Raw genomic sequence first — 27161 nt, forward strand, 5'->3', positions numbered from 1 at the left:
AGAGCTCAAGAGCCTGGGTGAAAAGGTGCAGATCTGACCAAGTCCACAGCTGAGTGAGAAGGCCCCAAGATTCAGCAATTTCAGACTCCAAAAAAGGCCAAGTTTTATAAATGACTTAAAAAAAACAGACAAACAAGTCTGCTGTGGGAATGAGTCTCACAACTTTGTTTAACAATATGAAAGAATATATTCTTCCCCTGCATAACTCCTACTTCTGAGTTCTGCGTCTCTTTCTCCTACTGCTGCCTTCTCCAGGACACTGATCATTTTTTGTATCCTGCTCACACATTTTTATCTGTCCTGCCTGTCATTTTCTCAAGTGAAGAATCGTAGCCTAGTTTCCCCTCTACAAATCACTCCATACTCCCGCAGGTTAAGGAGAAATGACAGCAATTATCAGCCCTATGGTCTTTTAGGCACTGCCTCAGGAGAAGGGGTCTCAGAACAACATTTAAAATACAGACGCACCAAGTTATCTACGAGATCAATCTATCTATTAGGAAGAGAAAGAACAAAGAAATATTTTATTACTGTTCTGACTTTTTGGATGGACGTTTTGGGTCAGGCTTATCTACAATGGCTCGAAGACCTTTCCTGCTGGTAAGGGTTGCTTTGGAGGTGGTGGCTGTGCTGGTTACGGGTGTTTTGCCACGCACACCACTTGCGCTGGATTTTCCCCTGCCGTTTTTGGCAGGGCAGGGAACGCAGCGGACACAGGCTCAACCCTCCAGTCAGCACAAGCCCAAGCCCAGGGCTCGCACAAGAGCCTCTTGTCTCAAAACACCACCTTCAAGCCTTAAGAAATCTCAGCTTCTTTATTACAGAGTTTACGCTTGCTCAAGATAGAAATGCTTCCACAAAAGAGATTCCACGGCTTTTCCACATTGCAGACGTTTTCTCCTTTTCACAGTGGTAAAATGGGGGAAATTAAAGCAAAGGCATTACCATCATGATCAATGCTTCTGTTAATCTAATTTTTGGATAATCCAATCGGTAATGAGATAGATAACAACATTAAGTAAATGCTAAGTGGTCACAGTCAGACTTTCCTATCAATAACCAATAGATCACGGCCCAGGGGATAACGAGAACCAGACACCAGGACTGGATTAGCAGGGACCCCAGCCGTACCCCTGAATGTTGCTACCCCTCGCTTCTCCCAGGCATGGGCACAGGCCTTGGCTGGCTGGGGAAGGGAAGAGAGGACCTGCGACATGGATCATGCACCAGCCCCACAAGCTCCTGCTGCGCCATGGCACCGCACCATCCCATGGGAATGGGGATAACACCACGCGCAGGAGCCATCCCCACCACACCACCCTTCAACCAGCTGGATCACTCCTGGGCAGGGGCAGCTGCACGGACCTACAGTCTCAGCAGCTTTCTCTGCAGGACTGGGACTGCAACTATTGACCTTAAGTCACTAACAAAAATCAGACTGCAGGAAGAATTAAGCACAGAGAATGAGCATGTTCAGGCTGTAGGTGCCGTCCTACTACAAATCTGTCATACGCAGGCTCGTTTAAAAAGGGTTTTCATGACCTGGACCTTGGAAAAAGCCACAGAAAGACCAGAAAACCGCCACATTGGAAATCAGATACCACTCAGATTTTCATTAAACTACTTCTGCATGTTGTCTGTGCATGTGGAAAAAAAAAATCTTGCTTCCTCTCCCAAAGCAAGCATAACACCGTTCTGGGATCTGGGATAACATCCTTCCTACTGCCCAGATGTTGCTCTCCCCCACCAGACCACGGGCTCAGGCACTGCAGCTGCTCCTGTTTGGGGATGGGGTGCAACTCCACAGCCCCCCCAGTGCCAGCTGCCCCTGCACCCTGCTGCCTATAGGGCCAGCAGAAGCAGGGATTTCACCCACTTTAATTTTTTAAATAAAAGCAGACCACAGCACAACCCTTCCCCTTCTCGTGCGGGGGACACCGGCACCAGTGCTGCTGAGGCTGGGGCACCCGCTGGGTCCATCCCGGAGGAAGGGTGCTGCCGCCCCGCTGGGCAGCAGCCGCGTTTAGCTTCCCTCGTTTCCACTCCCTGCGCACACCTGAAAGCCCTTGAAGGCATCTTCCATGGGGGCAGCAAATAGGTGTACATTAGACACTTGCGCAAGGGGAAAAAACCGCCAGCAATAACATTCAGTTACTAGAAGCACCCAGTTTCTGGAGGCGGGGGCTGCTTTAGGATACTCGAATTCAGGCCCTGCAGGAGCACCCGCCGTGGGACACGGATGCTCGTCAAGCAGCAGCCCCCGCATGCCACCACGCTCCGAGCGAGGATCCCACCAGCCACCACCGCCTCCGCAGCATCAAGCGCTTCCAGCGTCACCTAGCTGAAGCATCAAGTTCCCAAGCTTTTAATGCGCTCTTGATTCCCTTTTGTCCAAAGACAGACGTGATATTCTGGTTACACTGAAGCGCTTCCAGATGTGTCTCCCCTTGTCTGCGATGCTCGAGGTGTTGTATTACACGATCCCGGGGAGGCATCTCCAAAGAGAAGACGGCTGCACACTTCAACTCAAAAAAACAAACAGCATACGTGGAAAGCAAGCCTTGGTAGGCTTAGCTGGATTTATCTGCTAATAGAAGCTGCACGTGTAGCTGCAGTGCTGTGTATAACCTAGCTTATTTGAGGACCTCAGGCTTAGGAACAATCACTTAATTCACTGCATTATTTTTGTAATTATTTTAACTATTGTAGTTTTTAAACAAAAATATTTAAACATTATTCTTTAATTATGGTAACATTTGTTTTTCATTAGAAGCACTACTCCTGATCTATGTGCTCATTTGCAGTAGTTTTGAAAAGTCCAGGCACTGCTACTTTACCTTCCTGTAGGCTTTGTTTTGCATAAAGGACTTTTGCATAAACTTTCAGATCAGCAGCAGGTGGGCAAAATGAATTCTGCAGGAGCACAAACACGTTAGAACCCCAGAGAAGCAAGTGCTTTGCAGATGAAAGAACGAATGCAGAGGTGGCTCAGGAGCAGCTTCCCAGGTGGGTTTGCAGCCCCCGGGCACCTGGGACTGGGGCGCCACTGGTCTGCCCAGCGCAGCCACAGGGCATCTGCAGACGCCTCCGGGTTAGAGGAGCACGTAACTCCACAGAAAGCAGATTGGGGGATAAGAGGACCAGAGAGGAAAAGGAAAAAAAAACAAACAAAAAAACACAAAACCTAACCTGCCACCCCCCCCCCATACATACATTTTAATAGTAATGAAATTTATTCAGCCCTTATCTCCCTTTACAGGCAGATTTGTTACCAACATCAGGGCTGCCTCCTGACTTGATCTAAATGGGTGTCGAGCTCTGCTAGCCACAATTCCAGATTATACCTTTAGGGTGGACGCAGTGGAATGCAGAATCCGGTACAAATGTAAAATAAACCAAGAGTCAGAATCTGTTCCAGTGCAAGATGCTGTTCTGAAACACAACCCCACGCAAAACTCCACACTCGTCCTTTTATCCCAACCCTTTTGCTCGCCTGGAAGCAGAAGCGCAGAGGCAGCCGAACGCGCACCATTATCCCCTCTGCCCCTCCGGGCAAAGTTTGCTTCCGCTTCTCACCAGCGCCCAATTCCCCCACAAGGTTTTATCGAAATGTTCAAGTGTTTCTTCTTCACAGTCATGGTGATATTTGAGCAAAGTTTCAGCACTCCTAATCCCATTAAGCAGAACCTTTTGCTTAAACTTTGGCAATACTAAAAGAAAGGTATTAATGAGCATGCTCTTTAAAAAAAAGCCTAATTCTGATATTTAAAAGTCAGTAACTCGCTGAAGTCTGTGGGAGAATTCTTGAACACTAGGCAGAATCACATGGCAAAGGAAGGAACAGAGATTCACACCTGGGACAAAAGTTTCCCAGGTCCAACCTCAGCTTTCCCAACAGGTCTCAAGTGCCACGATTCCTGCCGAGATCATAAACACTTTTGTTGGGACTATTTAGCATCACGGAGCTTTCTGCAGCTAGAGTCAGCTGTAAATCCTGAAGAGCAAGGAGTGATCAAAGCCAGTGTACCAAAACCAATTCAGGAACACTATATATGAATGAAATGAGCTCAAGAACCTCAAAATAACATTGTTAATATTATTAGCATAACACTTCCAGCAACACCTGTCTATACATAGCAGTACTACAAGATAAAACCATTGCACCAGCGCTGTATATTCTGCATTACTCCCTCACTTTGCAAACATGAACCTTCACTTCATTATTTGCAATACTCTTGATATAGAAAATAGCAGTACTAGAATGCAAATAACTGTAAGCTTTTAAGAACCAGAAGGAATGAAACCGAGTTAAAGCCTGGAACAAACAAGAATAACTACTGTCTCCAGGCAGTTCAAAGACCAAGGGAAGATTTTTAGTAGTAGATCCTCCTCCCTACGGCAAGCAATGGTATTCAGATATTTGCATTTACTGGGAAAAATCCTTACATATGCTAATTCTTGATAATCAATTTATATTAAAGTTACACCAGTGTTGGCAACTGAAAATAGAAAACATCACAAAGCTCTTATGGTGTGGGGTGAGATGAGTCATTTGAGCTCTACGGCCTAGCAGTATTTTCAAACCGGAAAAAAGATATTTTGGTCATTACAATTGCTTCCATATCGCAATTAGACACATCTCAATACAGCCAACTCCCCAAAACAAGTTCCCTAATCACCAGACTTTGTGAGGCAAAACATCGAGTTTGACATTACGACTATTGTTAAGAGCCTGGAATAGTGCTTTCCATTATGGAATAAATATCAGAGATGCAGGAAAGCTTTCACGTTCACCCACTCCCACGTCTCAGCGCTCAAAGACCAGGTCTGCTGGGGACTCGCACGGTGCAGCCCGCTTTGATGCCCAGGGCCGCCGACTTTCGAGGGCAGTGGCACTTCCATGGCCGTAGACCAGCTAGGTGTTCAAACATCTTGAACTATTTCTTGCCTTCAAATTCATCTCATTTCGAAGCATTGCTTTGTCTCAAAAGATAACCACCGGGTCAGGCCTCAGCCTGCTGCAGCCAAGGTCCGGGGGAGAAAGAAGAACAAGCAACACCACCCGCCTGCCTGGGCTCCACGAGAAGGCGCACTGGTGACTGCACATCACTGGTCTTGCACAAGAGGCATGAAAAATTTAACTCAGTTCACCTTTAGGTGAAAACCTTAGAAACACTGTCAGCGCTGGGGATGTCCAGAGGTTAAGGGAAACAGAATGCATGGGCTGCCCCGGGCTAAAACCTTCAGAGTCGATTTTACAGTTTTGGGGGCTGGAATTTGTTTACCTGGCATTTTTGCATTTGAAAGGCAGAAAAGCAAGACCTTGAAGTTGTTTTTTTTTTTTTTTTAATTTCACACTATTTGAAGTCTCAAACTCTTATGGAAAACACTAACATTGACTTTTTCTATGGGAAATGAAATCTATTTGTTCAACCTACAATTCTAGGCATAATCCCACACTACAGCATGTTAGTCTAAAGTGACTGAATATCACCTTATCTAAAAGGCAATATAATGGTAAGCACCTGTCCAGGTTCTGCCACTTCAAGAGGCAGGACTTAGCTTCTAAGGGGAAACCATCATGGAACAACTGTTAGGTTTCTTACCACTATCATTTGCACATTGGTAAGTTCCTAGGGCTATTTCCCAGTTATAAATAAAATGGACCAGTGTTTTGTTTGTTTTAAGGAAATAAGACTACTTTGCTTTTTCTTAAGTCCTGTAGAGAGATCACAACGATCGTCTCTGTTGCCCAAAGAAGAGATACTGGAGAGCTCTAGAGGTTCTCCCATGACACACTTGGCCTCCAGCACCTTGAGGGAACATTGTACTTAAAACATTATAAAAATCACCATTAAATCTTAGCTCAAGAATTTGCCAAATGAGTATCCCAGTGGGACAGAAAATACAAGGTTCAATAGAGTTTACAAAAAACATTCCAAAAACAGGCAATATTTATTTTCAAGGTTCATGACACCAAGCGAATACTTCAATAGGCAGATACACTTCGAGACCAATAATAATGTCCTTAACAATTTCTGCTTTAAAAGTGAAGGTTAGTAGAAATTTTGGAAGTAGGTTTCCTTGATTTTATTTTGCTACAAAAAATATTTCTTGGGGAGGGAGGAGAGAAGGGGAAAGCAGAGGCAGACAAACCACCATTCGTGCTTGTGAAGATCAAAATGCCACGGCACACTTTCCACATGCCTAAACCTCTAGTCCACCAAAAACTAGGATTGTGTGTATGTTCACACATGCACATATATTGCATATGTGTATATATATGCATATGTAAATACTCTAAAGATAGATTCCTATGGAAGATTAAACTTTCATAAGATTGTACTGAAAACTACCTAGAAATAGATTTAACAGTGATTCATAAATGTTAACAAAGTTTATTATAACTTCAATTTTTTTTAAATCTGGTGTTCATAGCTTTCTAGAGTGTTCATATCTTTCTAAAAGGAGAAGATGAGGCTATAAGGTATTATGAGCTTCTTTTCAGAGGCACATCGGAAAAATGTTTAATTTTTCTAATTAACATTTTTAAGCTCATGTCTCCAGTACTCCTGCAAAGGAAGCGAATACAGGGGGAAATGGACTGTGCCAGTGGGCAATTATAACCTTGTCAAAGCTGGATAATAAACACGGAGCCTACACGATACAAGATTCTGGCTCCAGCTCACAATGGTAATTGCTTGCTTTATGAGCATTAAATTAACTTCAAAACAAGCGACTTTGGACAGCAGAGACTCCATCCACAGTATATGGGCCATGACCTGGCTGTGCACCAGAGCAACACTTAATTTATGGTTTTATTAATTCAAAGAGAGAGAAGCAAGCAAATAACCTTTTTCATTATGCATTTTACAACACTTTTCCCAGCAGACACCTAATGTAACCTCAAATAATCTCTGATAAATTTAGGCAAAAAAATATAATAAGGTTTTTGAAAATACAAAGACTAGAATAACAGTATTATTCAAAGTGTTTATGATGTTTCTCCAGTAGGAATACAAATTGCTTATGGAAAGAATAGTATAATTAACAGAAACAATAAACTGTGCCCCAAGGAGGTTGCACCTGCTTTTGAATTGTTTGTTTGAATTGTCTCTCTTTTGAAGAGTTATTGTTCAGGGTTTGTTGAAAACCTGAAGTATTGGAGCTCAAAATTATTTTCACAAATAGGAATGTACAAAAAATAAATTTGCTTCTTTCCAGTTAAGCAAACCCTTTGCAATTCTGAATCCTACCAAGTATTTAACAGTATATTATCAACTCTTAAGTTTTGAATTCTTACATGAAGTAGAGCTGAATAAGGATAAGAGTCCCAGGCCTTTTATTCACCCAGTAGACACAGGTGAGGGGAGCAAGATGCACTTGCCTGTAGAAGCAACAGCTATTTTGCCATTCCATTTGAAAGTAAAATGCAAGGCTCCAGGTTATAGAAATGATTGCTCCTTATTTCTATGTTTTAACCACAGTTCTAATGCTTCTATTTCAAAATTTGCTATACAAGTTGGCAAACATATTCTAGGTGAAGGAAAGTAGCATTAAAAAACAATCAGACAAAACTTTTAGCCAGGCTGCTGGTCACAGTTCTGTGTTGGCATCAGTGTGTTGAAGCCACCTGGGTCAAGTACAAGTCATTGCTTTTCTTTCTAGATAAAACAGAATGCTCCTCGCTATTTGTTCATATGAATGTTTGCCAGCATATCAATTTACAGCAATAAAGGAAGAGATGTCACCTCATTTCTTAAGCCAGCACTACTCAAATTTAACTTTCGAGTCATTTGGCACTGAAGGCCAAGAGGTCCAAGCACTCAGACGCAGTGGAGGGATACATGGGCTGGAGTCCCTCGGGGCCATCCAGCTCTTCTGTTGCCACCAGGCGACAGAATAAACTACAAGTTTATTTTTCCCCCATTGACTTCCAAAATATATATGTACATACACACACATATTTGGAGTCTGTCAATGAAGTTGTCTTTGTTAAAAGAGCCACGACGATGACAATTTCAATAGGAAGTAACTGGAGCTCTTTTAACCAGAAGAAAATAAATATTTTATTTTTAGTTTTTATTCCAATTTCTTTAAGCAAGCCTTTTGCTTTATATAGAGAGATTTCAGGGGGTGCAACCTTAGGGTGCTTCATGTCTATTTCTAAAGAAATTTCTGAAAGCAATCTCTTAAAGCAGAATGAAATGCAAAGTGTTGCAGAGATGCAACATGCTTCTTATGGGAATGGGTGGTAAAAGGTGCCAGGCAATGTGCCTGATAAAGTTTGTTCAGTGTGTTAATTCTGCTTCTTCAGATCTCCCTTCCTTTGATTTATTTATAGCACCAAAGCAGCTCTGTCTTTTGTTATGTTGCACATTGAGGAAAGGGAATTATATCTAGTTTACTGGATCTTATTTGCTGGGTACCCTTCCCAGCATGTCCTCTGAATAGCTCACTGGATGAATCTACAAGTGATTAATATGAAAAGCCTTCAGCAGCACCTACCGTGTTGCCATGCACAGCACGGTCTCCCAAGAGTCTCTGCAAATTGATGCAAGAAAGTTTTTCCTCCCCCTGAGTTTAATCCCTCAACTCTAAAATCAATAAAACAAGGTAGCTGTTAAAAAACAAACTGGGAAACAGAAACACTCAGCAGCCATTAAAGTGAAAATACCTTAATTAAGTAAAGAAAGTGACTATTATTAGAAACCCATTTCTTATTTATAAGCAATGTAAAATTTTAATAAGCATAAAATCAGCAGTTGCCCAACTAAAGCAAAGCCAATTAGGCCAAACCAGCTCAAACTGCACAGTATTAGATGTACGTTTTTATTATCTCCTGGACAAAGACATTTAAAAACGGCTTCAAACCAGAACACAGCCTGAAGCTGAAGAAAGTCTTCCTGGTGGAAATCAAAGTCTCTGTATGGTATGAAAGCCATTGCCACGTGTTAAGAAGATGGCTCACGTGGTTAGAGTCCCAGTGCTGATTTCAGAGGCATCGGTTTTGAAAATGCTGTTTATTTAGTAGATGGCTCATTTTTATGAGCCAAGTTGTTTTCCCTGTTGCTCACTCTCTCCTTAAGCCAAACCCTAGTAAGGGAAAGTTTGTCTTGTTTTCAGCTGCTCCCTTCTCTGCTCCGTAGCAGATTGGTATATTGGTTTGAGCCTTCCCTGGACTGCTCAAGGTCCCTTAGCTCCAGGCCTTGGACAAGCACTATGTTTGCAGCCACGAAGGGTTTTTTAGTTTGACAAAGCATCCCTGATCAGCCTTCTCCCCTTTCCCCTTTATATTGAACTGGCACAGAATTTAGAAAGAAAACTTAGCATTTTGTGGTGTTTAATAGTTGCATTTGTGAAATGCAGTCTGACTTTTCAGTTCCTGATCTGACACAGCAAACATGCAATGAAACCTAGAAATCCTGGAGAGGGGGTTCCTAAATTTGGTCGTTTGCAAGTAAAGTAGATGCAACTTGGACAGCAGTTCCCACTGCTGGGGCAGCACGTTTTCACGTCTGCCTTTGCAAATGAGGGCAAACTCAACCAGCTCATCTCCTGCTCTTGTTTTACACCCACCCCTCAAACCAAGCTCCCAACCCAGCTGCCTCCTACTACATTCCCTAAACCAAGACCCAGACCTGCATCCCCACCCTTCTCCACTACCCCAACACTGTGTTCAAGTAGCAAAACACATGCATCTTTGCAAGGTAAATGCAGAGCTGCCATCAACCACTTCTGTGATTTGGATGCAGTGGGTAGTGCAATGCCCCAGTTTCTTGATTTCAGCTATGTTTTAGGCTATTTTTCAGTAAAATGGCCCAAGGGTTGATCCTATTACCAGTTTACTGAAGCAATCGCTTCCCATACACAAATTATTCTGAAGCTATGTTTCTTTTTCCAGATTTTCACATCTCATGTGTCACTTTTGGTGCAACAAACACCATTTCTCAAGCTCACCACAGACCCCCTCACACTTGGTACTTGCTGAGGCAGAAAGTTGCCCCAGAACCAAACATTTGTTGCTGCTCTTCAAGGTTGGTTTGCTCAATGACTCCCTCCCTCTCCACACACACACACTTATTGCTCAAAGAGAACTCAAGCCTCTACTCTGTATTTCAGTAGTGCCTTCATCTAGCTCACCACTCCCTAGTGGTTTAAGGCTTTCAGCATCTAAGTATGATTCAGTGTAATCTAAGTGTCAGATTTCTTATGACAAGTAAGTTTTGCAGATGGAGTTGGAAAGGAAAGAGCTATCATCACTGTTTATATCAGAGATCTTTATTTTTAAGGACTTATGCCTAGAAGAAAATGGCTGATTAGAAAAAACTAAATTAAGGAAGGAGAATTGGGACCATCAAGAAGAGCACAGATAAAGGACAGAACTGAGAAGCCAAGCAAACAAGTTTAAAAGCAAATGCCAGCAGCAATGGAGAAATCCAATTCATTGAGCTCCTGAGCTTCGAATCAAGGATAAGCAAGGACAGAGACAGATGAGTTGTGAGCCAGACTTGAAGTCAATAAATCTACATGCTGCTTTATACCAAAGATTTTTACTGTTTTATGCAAGATAGACAATGTGCTTGACCACAAAATCATATACTATTAAAAGTAACTTTCCTTGTTTATTAGAAGATTAACCAAAGCTCTCTGTGCAGTGATAGTAAGAGTTCAACTTGTATGTTAGGAGGAATATAGTTCATTAGCTGTAACTAGCTGATCTTAGTTTAGAGGTAATAACTCTTCACATCTAGCAAAAATTACAACTGCTTTTATAAGGTCTTTTATCTTTGACTGGTAGCTGGTACTGCATTCCTCCGTTTTAGAGATGACAAACAGAATATTAAAAGAGTAAACAGCAGACTGCATCAAGCTTCTTGGTATTTTAACCAAGTTCTTCTGGAGACACACAACAAGCTGTTCTGAGCCTCCCTTGCTCATTGTATTCTTACCAAAAGTCCTTTTGCACATGTTCAGTACAAAATAAAAACCACGCAGAGCTCAGATGCTGCCTTTTTACATACATGGAAAAAATAGCATAAAGGCTGGGCGAGAAGGGGAGGAAAGGGGATTGAACTTCCAGAGAAGTCCCCTAAGAAACATTGCCTTAGTATTTGCTGTGTGCAGTACCTTTGGTTGCTGCATCACATTTATATCAGGTTTTAGAGCAGCCTGGAAGAGCCAAGAGCTCCCAGTTTCTCTGCTGGTGTTACACACCTACAGCTCTGAAGCTGAGAGCAGCCGAGGCGTTGCATGCTGATTACTGTCTGAAATTTAAGGCTGTGTATACAAGAGTACATTACTCATCCTCCTGTTTAACCTTCTTGATAAGGATCTGCGTCTGCAGAAACACAGACGCAGAAATCTACCACAGATGAAACAACATACTGCTGATCTTTCAGGAAATCACATCCTCAGAAGTACAAAACTATTCTGCTGGAAATAAAACTGAACTCAAATGAAAGGCAGCTAATAAAAACAAGGCATCTTACTGAGGTTAGGAGTGATCACAGAAAGGATTTCCACTGATGCTACAGTGCACTTTAGCAAGACAAACTAAATTAGAGTAGAAGAGCTAGGAAAACAAAATTATGCATTCCCTAACACCCCAGCAAGCACCAAGACTTGCAGCCATTTAAGGAGCCAGGACATGTTCTTGTACATGCTACTCTAGAAATTGCACCCAAAACTAATTGAACAAATAGTTAAGTTTTATTTGTAGAGTAATTGTGCAGTGCACATCCCAGGACAGGGAGAGGTGCAGGACAAGCTGAAGATCAGCACTTGCAGTCCTTAAAGGAAATTGTTTTTCCACAACGGCACAGTGAGTCAGGGACAGGATCACAGACACGTTCATATACAAGGGCACACGAACAAGGGTTTAAGTGAAGTTAGAGTGGGATCTGACATCAGAAACATTCTCTTCTCCAAAAGATTTATTAAAAGCCAGAGGTGATCCTGTGGATGAGTCTAGCATTTATTGTCTCTTACTTTCCTTCCATTTCTGCTGAAACTTTACTTAAATAAAGCTTATTTATCCAAAAGCAAGTTTACATCAGGAAAGACTAAGGATTTGAAGAGCTGCTGCAAGGATAGCTCATCCTTAAGGACACTTGCACAGAAAGCAGCTTTTCCTAGACAGGAGCTACACCATCTCTTAACAGTTATTTTGCATTTGTTGTTGATTCTCCTCATTTTCTGAGGAGCTGGGCAAGAGACATCCAAAGAGAGGGATGAGCTGTATTTAATCGTTGAAGCTTCCCTAGCAGGAGTTTGGTATTAAACATTCTTCCATCTCTTCTCCTTCTGATCACTTTTCAGTGAAGAGGATCATGATTTTTAAAAACCTTTTTAGATGTTTTTAAGCTTAGTGTTTGGGCTGAAGACAATTTTTCTGTATCACACTGCCCCCTAAAGCTTTTTCATGTGGTGATATTTACAGTCAATTATTCTTCTGTCCATCTCATGGCATCTGCCCAACGAGCCAGTTTTCTTTATCGCTCAGAAGCTAACTGAATGCTCACCGACAACTGTCAAAGGGTCAAGACAAGATACAAGCCTGTCATCTACACAGCTGGACAGTTTTATTTGTATAGGAGAATGCTGGTGCCCCTCTACAGATGTTCTCAGAAGTATCTAAAACCAAGTGGAAGCTTAAAGGACCTGCTGGGTGCCTCTGGGGCCTGGAGCTTGCTGCCAAAGCAGGGGAGGACACGGAGCTGGCCAAGAGCAGAGTCCCTGGAAGCTGCAGGAGAGCACAGCTTTGGGAATGCCAACATCTCTGGCCTCTCCTCATGGTCCTTCAGGAGCTGCTCTCAGGCCCTCGGGTCTGCTCTCCTGCTTGCATCAGAAAAGCCCAAAACATTTTGGAATATCCCGGGTGCTCATGGAGGGCACTTGCCTTGCAGAACATGTTTTGGGGAAGCTGGAAGTCAAGCCTGAGACCAGAGGAGCTGGTGAAGCACTTTGGAAGGGTGCACACATACAAGCCTGGCAGCAGCCTTCACAAACCGGCTGGTTACTCCCTTCTCTTGGGAGACAAATCCTCTAAGAAGGTGCATTTTGGATGGCAAATGCACTAAGGATTCACATAGCTCTGGAATCAGATGAGCCCAAGGCAAAATACCAATATCTATACAATGTTTTATTAACAAAATCACTTGGTACAATAGTTTTAAGATCTGTGCTTATGGAAGGGTAGGTGGGGAGATTCAGAACATCTCCTCTCTGGAATAAACCCAACTTTTGAGTATGGGAGAGAAGGAGGTTTCCTTACCCAGGTATTCAGAGGAAGCATTTTGAATACCATCTCCTCCTGCTGTGTTAAAGAAGGGCATATCAACTCCTATTTACACATCCTAAATACATGGTTTGACTACTTCTGAAAGAAGTCTGCCCCAAGGTAGGGGCACGTTTCTCCAGAGGACCACCACTTCAGTGGTTTTGCAGTCCAATACCATGCCATAGCACTGCTCTGCTAACTTCTGCTGCCAAAGGGGAGGGCAGGACCAGGCTCCTCTTGGAGGTGCACAGGAAGGGGACAAGAGGAAACGGGTAAACCAGAGCGTGGGAAACGCTGGCTAGAGATTAGGGGAAAAAATATTCTCACCAGGAGGGTGGCCTAGCACAGGAGCCAGGGCCCAGAGGGGCTTGTTCCTGGAGAGAGAACAAGACACCAAGCAGCCTCATTAGCTGGCCATGCTTTGAGTGAGAGGTTGGGTTAAATGGTCTCCAGAGGTCCTGCCCAAGCTACACAAGTCTATGATTTGATTCAAACAGTTAATGAACCATATTTACTAATATCAGCTACCTGCTCAGGACTAAAATAAGCTCACAAGATCTGCGATTCCTGTTCAGACCTGTACATGTCAAAACAGCATAAAACATTTTCTTGCATGAATACATGCATACTAAACCAGAAGAGCTATTAGAGTGATAGGTATTTCAGCCTTAAGTGACTAAATATCAATTCATGCATCATCCTGCATAATTCTGAGAAGGGAGGTTTATTAACAACACTAATTTTAGGTGCAAGTTAGAGGCAATTCCCTCAAAATAAATCCTAGACATCATTGAGAATTTAGTCCTAGGGTGGTTTTGTTAGCAGTAGAGCTTGCTACAAAAGGATTTCACTGCAATTAACCCCAACACTTGTTTTAATCCCTGCTGGTATTAATAAAAATGCAAACAGTGTTAGAGCAAACAGGATAGTTTATAAGAGATATATACCAGCAATCTCAGCATCCTTAGAATCAAAGGGCGATTCTAACAGTCTTTAATTACACAACTAAACTCAAACGACATGCTAATGAACATAGGCTCTTTCTTCATTTTCTAAGTTTTCTGATTACTAATACTCTGCAGCAACAGTTCTGTACACGTGCTATGTGCCTTTGTTAATGATTTGCAATATGCTTAGTTCAGTACAAAACTAATGTGAAAAGCTGGTGTTCCAAGTATTCATAAGCAATATTTATTGTCTAGATTTAATCACTGAAGACAACAAGAGAAAAATTCCCATTACAAAAGCTGCTTACAATGGATCTCAACATAAAGAGCATATCAATATTCCTCCCATCTCCTTACCACATTGATACCTGGAGAACAAAACTGTTCATCACTCAGGCGCTAGAGCAGCCTGCTCTTCCGGGGCGCAAAGCAGGAAATTGGTCAAGAAGTTCTTCCGCAACAGCATCCCAAATGCCAGCAGTGCACACCATGCAGATGCCTGCAAGGGTAGGGTGATTCCCTGGGCTGAGGATGACTTTAAATCAGTATGAGGACCATACAGCGCCACTTAAGGTGGTGTAGCTGGACTCTGACTGAAGAGCAGGTAGAAAGCAGTAGGTTACATAGCAACAGAGATTTTTAGGAGCAGTTGCTCTACTGAACAGGTAGTTTGTTGTACTTCATTACTTCCAGGCCTTCAGGGAAATGTGCAGATGTCTTAAGAGCAAGAACAGTGCTTAAAATGTTAGCAGAACCCAGCTTTCTCGCATACAATGGCTACTGAAAGCATGGAAAAATAACTCCATTATGAAAACATGCAATACTGCTTATATTTATTTCCATAACTTGTATGATCATTACTAAACCTAAAAAAGGAGGGGGAAATAGATTTTAGTTTGCTTTTAAAAATAAATTTTAGTTTGCAGACTATTTTGAGGTCCAAGAGATTTGGAAGTACAATTTACTCAATGTCGCTACGCAAGCAAAACAGTGGCTAAATTAATGACCTGCCTGTTTTGTTATTCTGACCACTCTAGGCCACGGAAGTAAATTAAGCAAATTGATAAGGGATCCACATCTTTTTATGCTTGACACTAAGACAGTTAACTATTTTAATTGCTGCATTTATGTTAAAGGCAGCCAAGAAAAGGCTCCTGACAGTTACCTTACGCAGAAGCCTAACTCAACTTTGTTCAAGAAATTATTTTCCCAACAGTCACGTTAACCAAAACCAGAAGACTCCTATAATAATTAGCAATGACCACACAACCAAGTTGTGCCTGGTGGTTTTACGCAGCTCTTCCTTGTATTCCTGAACTGTTTTCACTTCCACAAAGAGGCCAGCACATGCTGAGCTTCTCCAAGGAGTCAGGACCAAGCATCCCAGCTTAGCCAGGCAGCCTTAGCAAGGCCGTGTGGACACCCAAGAGCTGCTCTCCCGTTCCTTACATGGGCATCTCACCAGGAGTTTTACTCCAAGGGGGACAGTTCCTGGTTCTCCACACACCTGACAAACTGAACATGGCTTGTTTTGCTAGTCTTAACTTCTCAGTTTCCAGGTTATGTTAGCTAGCATGCATGTCCGTAGTGCACCAAATCACAGGGAAATTGGAATAGGCTGGCCATGGATTGTGGGGAAACACTTGCAGTCAGTCATTTTAGAAGTGAAAGTTTATCTAATACCAAAGTTTCTTTAGTACTGGTAAAAGTGTCTTAAGATCAAGAAACCAACCAACAAATGCAGTTACAGAAATAGAAAATTATTCCAAAATTCAGAAAAATTCTTACTCGTATATGGATATTTGAGAAGTATTCTGCCTTAACAGTAAAGGATTAAAGTCCTTCTGGTCTAAAGATTTTTAATAAATAGCAAAGCAGACAGGATGGAAAGCGTATGATTTTCTGTGGATAGTGTTCTTTTTGTTTTTAAAGGCTGTAAACTGTCCAAAACAGTTTTATTCAGACTTACCATATTTTCAGCTGTATTTGCATCATCTAGAAGTTAAGCCTACTACCCAGGTCTTCCCCCTCCCAACTAAGTTATGCTCACAGCACTCATTCATGATTAAATCAAAGTGACCAAGACAGTAAACTCCATCAAAGCAGGAAAAACACTTGTATAAAGTAATCAGAGGTCCTCAAGAGACCTTGAATATTGCATTCAGAGACACTTGTGCTCTAAGATATTCTAGGCAGCTGATAAGTCTGTACAAGGGACATCAAATCAAAACAATTGTAGAAAAATATGACAACATTCAGGTTTGCATGCAAATATATCTATCTTCATTGCAGATAAAGCTATTCAGCATCAGATAGATTGAAATATGCTTCAGTAGATTAAATCTCTTCTAGACTAAACTGTTTTCAGTTTTTACAGGAAGTTAGTAATTTTATTTTTCCACTTCTACCTGGAAAATTCAGCAAATATTATAGACAAACTATTTTTAGTTAGAATGACTCATTTTAATACAAATAAGCTATAAAATAACAAGATTTTCTATTTGTTAGGAGTTGTATGCACAAAGATTAAGCAATTCTTCAATATAGCTTTGGGGAAGTTGCATCTATGAACAGCCATATTCGTCTGCTGTGTCAGGTTGGAAATGCTTAAGACCTTGGAAACTGGCACTTCGCACATGCTTCTAGTTCAGACCAACAAGAAAAAAGCCAGGGAAGCTACCACAGTTTCTGTTGATGCGTCTACATAAGCTTTAGCTCCAGTCAGGGAGCCTGAGCACAGGCAAGCTTGAGTATCCAAAGCTGATTTGTCATCATCTGGAGCAATTACACAGCTCTTACAGATTTCTTGAGTGCCATGAAGCCTTTTATTCAAAGCCTGATCAAGCATCTCAATAGTAATTTAGTTATACCTAAAAAAACAAGGAGAACTGATGCATTGCAAGCATCCCTCAAAGCTGCAAGCATGTGAGGCTGCCTCATCCTCACCAGCACCACTGCAGCCGCACGGCCTCCCATGACTGGGGTGGTCACAGCCAACAGAAACAGGATTTCCGATTCTGGCAACAACCTGGAATCAGCCATCTCAAAGGTAGCTTGGCTTCAAATTAAGAGTTTCTAGGGAGATAAAAGGCCCAGAAAAGCCAAGCATCCCAAAACTAGCAAGAAAAAAAAACTAAATCAGACCTCCCATTTACTGTAAAGGCAGCACTACAGTTCACATGAGGTTCAGAGCTTGGTATTCAACACTGTCTGGGACTATAACCGCAGCAACATCATTGCTTTTAAGCAATTTATGTTACTACCAGTTGGTAACATAAAACAGTTATCCAGGAGCACCATCTATATAGAATAGTTATACAGTGAGCGTGCATCAAAAACATGTCACTTCTCAGCTACACTATATTTGCTTTTACTTTATTTACAGGCAGGTGGTTTAACCTCAAAGCACCGTTACTAGAAAAAGCAAGATTGGTACAACAACAGATTTCTTCTGAACCATTTTTTCATCACCAGTGAGAAGTTTTACTGGAAGAATAAATCATAATACTTCTAATGGCTATTGTATTTTCATGCTTACCTCACCCTTATTATCACAAGGACTGGAGAGAAGAGCATAAAATTAATTTATACTTCTGGCAAAAGCTTCCATCAAGAACAGAAAGCAAAATGTGATGCAAAGAAGGGAAATATGAGCCAATTCTAGCCTTCGTAGAGAGAAGCAATCCAACTCACTATTAACAAAAGCACTGGCACAGCCTTGGTCTCCGAGGTGGGTTTTTTCCTTCCTCCCTCCCCTCTGTAGAGTTAATATCAATTGCCTATATTTCCATCAAATTTGTGAAGAAAGTCATTCCTTTGAATGCAGCCCTGTGAGATGAATATTTGCCTTCCACATGACAATTTTAGACAAAGCCTGAAATCAGGCTAGCCACTGCAGAGACACAGCTTACAAACAGCAGATGAAGCTCGTGAAGGTGCAGCCCTAAAACACATGCTGGGAGAAGGGCTCCCACTGGGGAAACAGTGGAAGGGAAGCAAATGTTAAACATGGTTTGGAAAAAAGCACTAAGAACATTAAGCTCTTCCAGAACTGGTATAACTTGTCATCTACAGGTATTTCATACCCAAACACTTACTTGAATGCATTAATGACTTTTTTAATAAGCCTCTCAAAGCTGAAGCATTCATATGTATCCGTATGCTTGCAGCAGCTCCTTCCACAGCCACAGTTTTTTTTTATTTCTAATGAATATTAGACTACAGAAATCAAGCATACTAGAGACTGACACAGCCAAGGCAAGGCAGGGAGACCACTTCCAGCTGTGCCTCTGATTTAAGGGACAGGCTAGGAAGTTCCCAATTAGACAGTCCAGGAAGACACTGCAAACACAGGCTGGGGACATGGTAGGATTAGAGTACACGTTCAGTACACGCTAGAGCCAAGAAATATTATCATAACTCAGAGAATTATTTGCTCTCACCTGGCTCCTATACCTGCATCCTAAGGAAACAGCAATTCCTGTTGCACAAGCCTGGTTTGTTGACATATTCCCATCCCTATTCCCTACCCTACCCACCAACCCCTCAGCAGTCATGGTACACCATTAGCCTTGTTAACTCTGTTCACAACAGGACCCCAGTTATGCTCAGGGGATTACTAATTACTACAAAAACCTCATATCTGATGGGGCAGTGAAGCAGGCACATGAACTTGGAGAAGGATGTGGGCAAGCTGCATGCAGCACTACATCAGCAGCATTGCTCAGCCCTGCCCCAGCTCCTCATGCGGAGGCAGCTTCCAGGGCATGTCCAAATACCAGCAAGGCACACCATTTTTCCAGTAATTGGAAGTCCTTAGAAGGATTTCATGTTTGAACATCAGATAAACTAGGAAACTCCCTAAGGCAGAGCTTTCAATGCTGAAGGATACTGCATGCATACAGCACTCTGCCCTACCAGGGTCAGCACCAGGGAGCACCAGCACCTGGAGACAGCACCATGCATACCCTTGGCCCTCGGTCCCCAGCTGTTGGCATTGGCCATGCCCAACATGCCGTAGGGCACGCTCCCTGGGCCAGGCATCATCTCCATCACACTTACAAACAGCTCAGGGAAACATCACTTTAGCAGCGCTGTCCACCTCCTCAGGACTTTGCAGACTTTATTCCCTCCTCGGGTGCAAACCCCAAGCCTGGGGGCTGCCATCCCCAGAGAGTGCCACCCATGGGGCTGCTCCCTCCTGTCCCCAGCCACCACACACTCACCTGGCTCCAGCAACAGCCCACAGCACACAAAAACCAGCCAAGAGACACCCAAGGCTGCTCCCTTCCAGCCAGCCCTGCAGCCAAGCCTGGGCAAGAGCTAGGGCTCAGCAAGAGCTCAGCCTATAAGGAGCTGGGCCTGCTAATGAGCCGGGCCTGCTAATGAGCCGGGCCTGAGCAGTCTCCAGGTGGGACAAGTGGAGGTGATGAGCCTCCTGCTCCGGCAGGGTGCCGGGCTGCTCCCACCCCGCTCCCGGGCTGCACAGGATAGTGGCGGTGGTGGTCCCTGATGGGGGGTCAGGACGGCACCGTCCCGTCCAGGCTACACCAGGAGAACACCCACAGCGAGAAAAACAAGAAACAGATCTAGACTAGAGCCAGTTTTCTCCAGAACGTGGCATGGAGAGATGCTCTTTAAAAGTATTAAATGAACACTAAATGAAATCAAACCACATCTTCCATGGCCACCACCGAAAGGACCAGAGGAGCACTGGTTTCCCTGTTCGGTGACTCACGAGTGGCCGGGTCCATGGTGGGAAGATGATCTCCATTTGGTATTTTCTAGGACAAACTATCACTGCATGAAATGATCTCTGCAAGTCAAACTGGGAATCTGTAGCCTGATTTATTATGTCATTCCCACACTTTTATAGCTAAGAGAAGTCCTGAAATGCATCTTCCATCATGGGAAGCCAATTTATGATTTACAGACAACTCTGAATTTAGATAGCCAAGGGTTTTTTTGTAATCTTTCCTGACATCCTTTTCTTGTCAGGCCATAACTTAATTTCATTACATAAAATATTTTTGAGTGAATAAAGCATTAAGTCACCATTCTTCTGTTTTCGATTCTTTAGTTTTGATACAAAAAATAAACAATATGCAACCCCCACAGCAATACTGAGCAAGATTTTTTAGCGGACATCTTATTAATTAAGCAAATTCATACTTTCCAGGCCCAGTCCCTATACTCCAAGTTACACAGAGCGAGATAGAATTGGAAAGGAAAAAAGACAAGATCCAAGAAGTCTTAAGCCCCGGATGTATGAAATATGTAAATATCATTAGGTATTTATAACTTTGCTTATTATCTATGTATGAGAATAAGAGCTTTCTATCTTTATAGCGTTTTTTTGCATATGAATGAATCATGCAAAAAAGAATAATAGCCCTGTTTCCCAAAGGAAGCCCACACCCGAGCGGAGAAAAGTACTTGCACACATCGAGTGCCTTTTTGTGTGGGTCTCGCATGACATGTTCTTTCATTCACAATACAGAATTATTCATAGCTCTAAATATAACTGTGTTTCATTCGTTATGCTCGAGCTGCCAGCTAAAAAAAAACCCCCCAAACAGCCCCCGAAGGTTCAGCAGTTTTCTGAATGGAGCCATCACGACCCGCCAATCTGCGAACACGCATCGGCGGCGCGCGGGGAACAGCTCCCCGCCACGCTGCCAGCTCCCCGGTCCTACAGTCTGCTCCGGGAACGGTAATCCAGAGACCTGCGGAGGTGCCAGCCTGATCCGGGGGCTTTCATCCATCCTGTGCTCATCTGCCTCTCCGTGTTCTCCCGCACGATGCTGGCTGCAAAACCCAGCTCTCCCTGCAGCCGACACCGAGCGTGGGCTGCAGCCTCAAGCGCGTCCAAGTCCTCCTGCAGGTACCGCCAGGCCGACGGTCCCTCTCCCACGGATGGTGCCTGTCTGCAAGCAGCTGATACGCGCCAAGGTCGGCTGCATTAGCAGCCTTTGCTGCAAAGAAGCACGTGTGGTGGAGGACATGCGTGAGCCCCGGAGCCCGGCCCGTCCCACCGGGTCACCCAGCGAGCAGCTGAAACGCAGGAGGGTGAATTCACCGCTGAATGTTGCTGCTTGCTTATTTTCATCCTGGGTGCTGATTCTTCCAACCAAAAGTGCAATATATCGCTTCTTTTAAAGCCGCTTGGGGGATAGTTATATGATCAGATCAATGGCACATAGGTTCCCTATTCGCAGGGCTGACTGCAAATATACAAATTATACAACATAAAAACAAGAATAAAAAGATGTCTTTTTGACAGCTGAGCACCTGACTGCTGTCATGTCACTTTTTGCAATAAAACAAGCACTATTGGGTATAGTGTAATATGTTATATGATGTGCACAACATTGCAGGACTTCCATATTTTCTACATAGCCATCTTCTTTCACTCTGGCGGAGCGGATTTTTCAGGTGTAATTGTTTTACAAAATAACCACGTGCACAGTTCCTCATTATGGTCTACACAAAACATTTATACACTTTTGTTCAAATTTATATTCAGTATGCCTTAACTTAAAGTGATGAGGTGCTGCACGTGCCTGGAAAGCATTATAATTTCCATTCCAAAGAGTTCAGTCATTAAAAAACAAATTTCTCATCATTTTCCCCACACACTCTAACACATTTTGAGACACTGTGTGTGCAAAATGCACAGCAAAATAATTGAATTAATTCAACAGAGTTTGCACTTCACCCCCTAATCTGCCGGTCGGCTAGCAGGTAAACCCCGCTTTGTCGCACCGGGCGTTCCCTGGGTTCTGCCCGTGGCGTGGTTTTTCCTGGGCAGGCGGCAGTGTTTGTGGCTCCTGGCCAGCGTGCCCATGGGAGACATGGGCTCCTTCCTCCTGGAGGACAACGGGCTGCATCCCGCTCTTGGCAAAGGAGCGTTTCGGGCTCGGCCGCCCTGCTGGGAGGACGCAATGCCCGTGGGGAGCTGAGCTGCTGCTCAGCATCGCCTCCTCCATGAGTGCTGATGCCCCGGCACATGCAGGCATGGTGTCACCAGCGTGTCCTTCACCGCAACCCCGAGCATCACTTGCTAGCATTACTGGCTGCTTCGCTGCAAATGGAGCATCTTCTGCACTGGAGATGTAATCCAGGACATTCTGGGGGTTTGCCTGTTTGTTTTCTTAAGAGCGGACTTACAGCCTCTGTATTTGCACAGCACTTTTATCGGCTTGTGCCACCAGGCGGTTCTGCATGGGGAAGGGTGCATGCACCACCACTGCTAAGCTCCGGCAGTAGCAGCTGGTGCAATTCCCTGGACAAAGATATTCCAGCTGTCTTACTAGAAAACAAATGCAAAACCTAAACCTCTCAAAAAAAAACCAAACAAAAAACCCAAAACAGAAACAAAACAAAACAAAACAAAAAAATCCACAGGCAAAGTAGCTGGCCGCAAGCGGTGCACCGCAGCCGTGCGGCGGGTGATAGCCCCAGGTGCCCCGGGGCGAGCGTGCTGCGAGCGGCGTGCCGCGCACCGTGCCAGCCCGGGACACGGGGCCGCGAGCCCAGCACATCCCGGCCTCCCCGCTTGCCCGGCGTTCCTGGCAGCGAGCTGGGAAGCGCTTGGACTCATTGGCTTCACGATCAGATTTATGATGTTCTTAACTGTTGCTCTTCATTTTTCACCAACTGAAGGACACTTTGCGCATCGCTATTCACTATGCAATTGAAGTCTATATCTAAAAATGATGAGCTGCCTAACGCGTTTGATTCCCTTTAATCCCAGCACGGTCGCTCCCTTTGATCTGAGCCCGTGCAAGCAAGGCTGGGTAATCAGCGCTCTGCTAGCTTCTTGGCTAGCAGATGTTACTCTTTCCTCTTTATTATTTGCACTTTTACTGTACAGATATTTTTACACTGGTGTGAGGTAATTAACATTTTTAAAATATTTCTGCATTGAAACACGTAACAAGATTGATTTTCTGAAAGTTTCATTTTTCGATTAAAGAACTGAGAAGATAGCAATCGTATTTCGACGTGATAATGAGTTGCTCATATTTATTACAAACCTTGGTACTAAGCAGATGATAGATGAATACACTCAGTTTTTTCGTTTGCAGTATATGAGGGGAATGTTTTGGTAATTGCCTGTTTTAAGAGACTACCCCCCCGAGGCGCCATGCAAATGATCTGAGGGACCCTGTATCATTCCCTGCTTAATTAAACTCTTGACTCTTGCCATGCTTCACTGCTCTGTTACCCTTGAACCTTGCCAGGGCTTACGTATCTTGAATTCAGAAACGCGGCAGATTATTTCGATGGAGCGTATTCCATCCGCAGGGAGAAGGGCGGAAACGCTGTTCTGCTGAAAGTGGCTCGGTGCTGCTGCAGGCGCCGCTTCGCACGGCGAGGCGCGTTGCCGAAAGCGCGGAGCAGAGCACGAGTCCCGGCGCCCGGCTGCAACGCGCCGCTTTTGGTGTCTGCGTGCTGAACGCCCCCCATCCTGCGGCATTTATTTCAGCGTCTCCGTTTCTACGCGGGACACGTTTTCTCCAGGCCTCAGCGATCCCTTCCCGAGAGGAAGGCTGTTCCTCCGGACCCACGAGTCCTTCTGCTCTGCCTTTGATAAAGTCCTTCTGCTCTCCGTAGAAAACAAGGAAAAGCTGAGCGTAACTGCTAACCATTTCGAAGACGCACATGGACGTTTTCGAAGGAGCGCCCTTTAGGAAACAGAAATTTCCATAGGCTTCTAATATATATATACACACATAGGTATAAGTATAGGTATCTAGGCATATCTGGGCATAGGTGTATCTATAGGTGTGCATTACTATATATATATATAGGTGTAGGTATATCCTCTCCTCCAAAATCCCATTTTCTCCCCACCTTTTCCACAAGCCTCCAATAGGAAAAACAAAAAAAGTAATGAAAATAAAGTTCTCTGTCTCCGCAGCGCTAAATATCCCGGGATCTTCAAAGGAAGGGGGATACCTCGCGTGGGAGCGTGCCGAGACAGCAGCAGGCGGCAGGTGCCGCTCCGCGCATCGTCGCCCTTCGATCACCCGCCGCAGCCTTCGCCGCACAACCACCTCCTGCGAAAACTCGGGGGATCTTCCAGCCTTTCGATGGACAATCCGGCAGGAAATACAGTGATAGCATAGTGACAATGGTCAGCAAATTGAGTTTTTGAAGAAAGGAAAAAAAAAAAATCTCAAAACCCAATTATTTTGAAACTCGGGACGTGTCTTAGTGAAATAAAAGTCTTTTTTGAACAATAACATCAGGGATTTAGCAAAAATCTGGCCCAAATCCCTGAGGTCCTTCTGTAATTTAATTTATAGGAAGAAAAAAAAGCACTACAAAACCGGAAAATTCAAAAGCAAATAAACCATTTCAATTTTATGTATTTTCACGGGCAAAATCAGATGTTTAGTTTTCAGCTCATCCCATCAGTTCAGATTAAGCAGACTCCTTTGGAGCAACTCTGCTTCTAACAATCCTGCTGTGAGGTTTTTGGGGCTCGGCTCCGCGCTGTGAAAATGCCTCTGCGGGACAGAGCAGCGGGGAGAAGCCGCAGCAGCGCGGGCAGCCGTCGCGGTCTCCCTCCCCTCGCTGCGAGGCCGAGCGAGCGCCCAGCGCCGTGGGACGTCGGCAGCAGCGCCGGCGGACGCGGAGCAGAACCCGCGTCCCCTTCCCGGCGTCCGCGATCTACCGCCGTCATTGCTAAGGGGCGCGTTGGGAGGTCCACCTCTATACGTTCAGAAGAAACCCTCCTGAAGCCTAACGTAAATGGACATATTGACCTTAAAAATTAAGGTGTCTCCTTCAGCCTGAGCTTAGCCGCAACAAAAAATAAATCTGAATGTAAAAACAAAGCAAAGGACCTGGCCTTGACAAACGTCGATTAGCAGCAGGGGCGCACAAAGCGCATAAAATACTTCCATCTCTGAAGAAATACATTTTTTCAATAACAGACTCTGCAAATCAGCGTAATATTTTTAATAAGTAGGATCTTCTCTTATGAACACGTCAGGATTTTCACAGGCTGTCCTTAACGCCGGAGCCGGAGAGCCAGCTCTGCGCTGGGACACCTGGTGAGCCCAGCAGAGCAACGAGCCGCGAGGGCGATCGGAAGCCGGGATTTTCCAGGACAAAACGAGACAGCCCGTTTTCCTTGTGCCGAGACCGCCCTGGCCCTGACACGCTGCCGGGCCAGCGAGACCAGTGTATGGCAGCGAGAGCGAGAGCAACAGGTTTGGGCTGTGCTTGCAGAATACGACAGCATTGCCAATTAGCATCCCCAGTTATTTTAATGGGATTTCTCCAAGAAAAGCCAATAAATCAATTATACCCCAATCAAAGAGAGATTACTCTGCTGCATAACAGAAATTTTTGATATTTAGATTTAACTTTTTTTTTATCCTAAACTGCATTTTCCTCAAAAAGAGATTAAGAAGCAGAGGCTGGGCAGAGCCAGCGGACGATTGCAGCAGCTGCTCGGCACACGCAGCAATAGCGAGGTGTCACTTCACAATAACATGAGCCGTACGGCAGAATGAACCAGCGCTCACTTATCTCGAGTGTGCATTGAAAAAATTAAGGCCAAGTGCCGTCGGTTGCTGGACAGGCAGGACCCCGGGCTCTGGCACCAGGCAGATTTAAAGGGAAATTTGCTTTTCCCCCTCCTCCCGTCAATTCGAAGTGCTATCCGGTATCGAAGTCTGTTCCCAAGCTGATTCACGGCTGGGGCATATCGCCACCGCAGCCAACAACTTCCTGCCCAGCCTGCTTTGTGCGCAGCTCTGTTAGATGGTACTGCGCTGTTATAAACCTGAAGAGAAGTATAGACTAGGTTAGGTCGGCTGTCCCCTCTTCACGATATACCAGAGCCTGCCTTTTATAATGGGGAGTTAAGGGAAAGGGAAAGGAAAAGGAAAGGGAAAGGAAAAAGGAAAAAAGAAGAAAAAGAAAAAGAAAAACAACCCCACTCTTTCTAAAATAAATTTTTTAACACTGATTTACTCTATTAATGCTAACTTTTTCTCTTGGTCTCTATCGCTGCTAGAAACTCGTCTCTCTCGTATCGACCCGGCCTTCTGCTGACCTCTCTGAATCTCAGGGCAGCATCTTCTTGCTCTTCTTGGACTGCTGCCCAGGGACGCTCTGGACCGGACCAGTTCCGCTTTCTCTTCTGAAACACAAATAACATCATTGCTTAAGCACAGGCAAGTAAGGTGAGGTCACAGAGTCAGAGGTCCCCGAACCCGAACTGCAGCTCTCCGTGATGGAAAAGTAATAAAAATTGCAATAAAGCTGGTACAGGTAAACAAGTGCCTGATTTTTTCCCCGCTGTGGCTCACATGGCCAGCAGCAGAGTCGCGGTGGGATGGCAGGACGGTGGGACGGCAGGACAGCGGGACAGCAGGACAGCGGGACACGGGCTGGCCCGGCCCCGCAGTGGCAGAGGGCACGGGGCCGTGCCAGCTGCCCGCAGGGAAACAGCCACGGCGGGGAGGGGGGAGAAATCCGAGGGATTTATGAAAAAAGGAAATCCAGAATGATATAAGTGAGGCGATATCTCAAAAGCACTCGGTTAGGTGGGTCTTCAGCACTGGCCGCTGCTGGGAAGAGGCCAGACGTGCAGGGCGAGCGGAGCTGACCCTGCCGTGCCGGCGGGCTCCCGGGGACGGACCCGGCTGCCAAGTGCCAATAGCTGCCCCCGACTGTATCCCCCACTGCTGCTGCCGCCGAGTTAGCCTAACCGCCCCGCAGTCGGGGTGTGCGATGGGGGTGGGCGTGCAGGATGCTGCGTGGTGCCTGGTTGCTCCAGCTGCTCCAGCTGCAGCGGTTGCTCCAGCTGCCCAGGCTGCTCCAGCTGCAGTGGTTGCTCCAGCTGCCCCAGCTGCTCCAGCTGCAGTGGTTGCTGCAGCTGCCCCAGCTGCTCCAGCTGCAGTGGTTGC

Source organism: Apteryx rowi, unplaced genomic scaffold, assembly GCF_003343035.1.
Source record: "Apteryx rowi isolate R43461 unplaced genomic scaffold, aptRow1 scaffold_145, whole genome shotgun sequence".
NCBI lineage: Eukaryota > Metazoa > Chordata > Aves > Apterygiformes > Apterygidae > Apteryx > Apteryx rowi.